Genomic DNA, 4,184 nt, shown 5'->3' on the forward strand with positions numbered 1-4,184 from the left:
GTGGTGGTGGTGTTGTTGTTGGTGTTGTCGTTGTTGTTGTTGTTGTTGTTGTTGTTGTTGTTGTTGTTGTTGTTGTTGTCGTTGTTGTTGTTGTTGTTGTTGTTGTTGTTGTTGTTGTTGTTGTTGTTGTTGTCGGGACCCCGATTCCAAGTCACATCGATCTAGCCGGTAACACCTCATATCACTTTGCGGCCTCACGCACGGTATCCCCACGGGTGTCGCCTTACCCTGGCACGGGACCATTTGCGCCTTTTGGCTCACGTATATGATTGTGTCGCTAGCATCCATATGACAGAGAACCCGGGCCGACATGGCTAGTCGTGAACCCAAAGCGGCACTAACCTATGGGGACAGGCATACATGATTCACATCGAGCATGTCGGTCAGCAGTGTGTGAATCCGGGCTGTAGCAGTGGGCTAACAGGACTCCGGGGAACCCGGGCTGTAGCAGGCTAGGCAAGACTCTGGATGTCACCGCGTGACATTTCCCCGAAGGGACAAATACAGGAACGAAGTGAAACACATGCCGGCCAGTCAAGTGTCCTGAGCAGTAGTGCTGGGCTAGCAGGACTCTGGTGAATCGGGCTGTAGCGGACTACTATGGCTCAAGGAAGCACTAGACTACATTTCCCCATAAGAGAGGCTGCCAAGGATAAACAACTAGATTGTCGGATCCCACACATAGCAATACATGTCACACATACGCATAACATGCAAGTATGTGATGTACAACATGGCATCACAACATAACACAAACTCATATAGATAAAGGCTCAGAAGAGCCACATAGCATTAAATACAAACAGGCATCACATGACCCATCATTCAGAGCATACAAGCAACGGAAGCATTACATGTCTGAGTACAGACAACTACAAAAGAAAAGGCTGAGAAGCCTGACTATCTACAAGTCCCTCCCAAGGGTACAAGATCGTAGCTGAGGTAACATGCTACTCATCAAAGTCCAAGCGGTACTACTAGTGAGACAGAAGTCTCCACTGCAAAAACATAAATAAAGCAACGTGAGAACAAAGGTACTCAGCAAGACTTACATCAGATCCTATCATACATGCATTAGTATCAAGAAAGTAATGTGGGGTTTAGTTGCAGCAAGCCAGCTTTGACTCAGTGGCTATCCCGTTCTACGACAACGAGAAACTTCTTTGAGGTGAGGCAGCGCAGACGAGCTCACTAATCACCACATCAATACACTACTATGGATTCATCCCCGTCTCCTTATGAGAAGGCCATCCATAGCACTCACACTTGTCTTGAGCATTTTAGAGTATCCACTTTAAGTTGTCTATGTACCACGTAAGCATCCAAAAAGTCCATAACCGAGGACACGGCTATTCGAATAGATCATGATAACCCTGCAGGGGTGTACTTCTTCACACACGCTCTCACCACTTATCACCATGTACACGTCATGTATCTCGGCAACCTTCAAGCGGAAGCCTGGCGAGGGTGTCGGCCACGACCTGACTAACCACACAAGACTCTAGTCCAGGTTTATCGCCTATTCGGGTTCCATCCGCAAGGAGATCCGGCCGGGGTTTCACTCACGACCCCAAACGATGTGTACAGGGTTCCCGAGCCCACCATCCGGGTGCCACTCGGTACACCGGGCCACATGTGCCTAGTCTGTCCCAAGTCCACCCTGCCGGGTGCCACTCGGTAGAAAAATAGCACTACCTACAAACACCAGAAACTATTTCCAACTCCTGGACAGAGATCAAGGCGGTTAATAAGTCGAGAGAGCTTGGAGCGCCCGGAGCCCAATGTGTGGTAGTAGCTAGTCATTGGACAACTTACACAGAACTCAGTTCTTAAGGACGGTCCCAATGAGACAACCCACCATGTACTCCTACATGGCCTCTCACCGCTACCTTTACCAAATCGTGTTCACACGCTTAACTCTCAGCACCAGAACATATCGTAACACTCCAATTCATTCCCGATGAATCAGACCTGACAAACTCTAAGCAATAGCAGGCAAAGCATGGTAGGAACACAACATGGCTCAATCAACTCCTACACATGCTAGTGGGTTTCAACTATTTACTGTGGCAATGACAGGTCATGCAGAGGAGTGGGTTCAACTATCGTAGCATAAAGTAGCAGTTGAATCATTGTTGTCCTAATGCAATAAATGAGAGCAGGAGTGAGAGAGTAGGATTGTATTGGAATGAACAAGGGGTTTTGCTTGCCTGGTAGATCAACAGGGGGGCACTGCTCCTCAGACAGGTACTCTGGATCAGTCTCCGGAGCAGGACCTATCGAGAAGGAACGGTGTCGGAAATCAAACACAAGCATATGCAACAATATGATGCATGAACATGGCATGAGTATGTGATGTTGTTTGAGTTAATGCATCTAGCATTTATTTAGTTGAGGTCCATTTGAACCAAGGGTTCAAATGCAACTCCAAATTAAGCTCTTAAATATGCCATTTATATGTTTTCATATATACAGCATGTATAGGTTGGTTTGTCATGCACGAAAATGGTACAGATGGATAGATTGAATTTTTCTGATCATTTTTCATATATAAATTATTTCAATCTGAGCTACGGTTGAATTTCTATGAATTTTTGAAGTTTTGGCTAATTTCTGGAATTTCCTGTTTTAGAATAATTCCCGAAATCATTTATTGCGTCAGCTTGAGGTCAGCACTGCGTTAGCAGTCAACCCGGGTCAAACCTGACGTGTGGGAGCCACACGTCAGTGTCATAGTTAGTTTAACAGAGGGGTTATTTCTAATCTAATTTAGATTAGTGGCGCTGGGGCCTAGTGTCAGTGTCTCTAGGGGGGTAGTTAGTGCCTAACTAAGATGCCACGTCAGCCCGCCGGAGTTCTGGCCGGCGGCGACTCGCCGGACTTGCGCTACGAGCGGCGTCTGGATGCGCGAAGACCACCGGGACGTAGCCCGTCATCGTCCGCATCCAGGGGAGCTGGTGGGAGGCTGCGGGGGCGCCGGAGCTCGCCGGAGCGGGGCTCGAGGCGGCGGCCGGAGTTCGGCTCTGGGCGAAAATGGGCTGCGGGGCACGGGGAGGCCACCCGAGGGGCTCTGCAACACCCTCGTGGCACCAGGAGTACGATGGGGTGCTCGGTTTGGGCGGAGGCGGGCCGAGACGACGACATGGATGGCGGCGAAGCGCTACGGCCATGGCGGGGGAACGATGCTACAGCGCGCGAGCGACTAAGCGGAGAGGGGGGAACGGTGGCGGGGCTCACCGCGGATCCGATGGAGGCGTCAGAGAGCTCGGGGGAGGTCCAACGGCGACGAATTTGACGGCGGCGATCTGCGGCATGGACAAGGAAGACGATGTCGAGGGCAGCTCTGCAGGGCGTCCCGGCTTGCGCGAGTCGTCGGAGAGGTCGAGGAGGAAAGCGCAGAGCTAATGGGCTTGTCGGAGGGGCAAGGCAGTGACGGTGGCCGCGGCAACGGCGAACGGCGAACGACGGCGACAAACAGCGCTCGGGCGCGGTGAGAGAGAGCGAGCAAGAGGAGGGGATGAGCATGGGGAGAGTGGGAGAGGGTCGAGGGGAGTGCGTGTCGCCCTCGGGTGCCTCCAGCGGCGAGCAGGGAAGCAGGAGGTGGCCGGCGTGTGCTCGCGCGCGGCGGCCACGCGCGCGCTGTCCTTCTGTCAAAGGAGCAAGAAGACCGGGGAGCCCCTGGTGGGCCGGGCCACTTCTGCCAGGTAAGGCCCAGGTGAGGTGCACAGGTAAGTTTCTCCCTTTTTTCTATTTTGTTTCTGTTTTCTATTTTCTGTCATTTGTTTTGACTTAGTAATAATACTAAACCATTTTATTTAATTCTGTCAAATTTTGCAGGGACCTAAGGAATTAATCCAAAGCCCCTCACCAAAATTCAATTTTTTTGGACATATATTATATATATAGCAAATATATATCCAAAGCAAATAATTACTGGATTAATTCCAAATGCCCAAAATAAATACTTATGAGCTCTTAAAAATATTGATTTGATTTTTATCTCTGTCCAATATTTTCAGAGAGCAACATGAGCATTTTCTTGGACCCTTTAGGAGCAATTTTTACTTGGGTCATTTTCAGAAATGATTCTAAGGGTTTCACAAATCCCCATTTCAAATTTAAATGGAATTTAAACATGATGCAAACATGAAGGCTAGTCTAGGTCATACTAGAACTAGGGATGT

The sequence above is a fragment of the Triticum dicoccoides genome, chromosome 7A (genome assembly GCF_002162155.2).
Source record: "Triticum dicoccoides isolate Atlit2015 ecotype Zavitan chromosome 7A, WEW_v2.0, whole genome shotgun sequence".
NCBI classification, from domain to species: Eukaryota; Viridiplantae; Streptophyta; class Magnoliopsida; order Poales; family Poaceae; genus Triticum; species Triticum dicoccoides.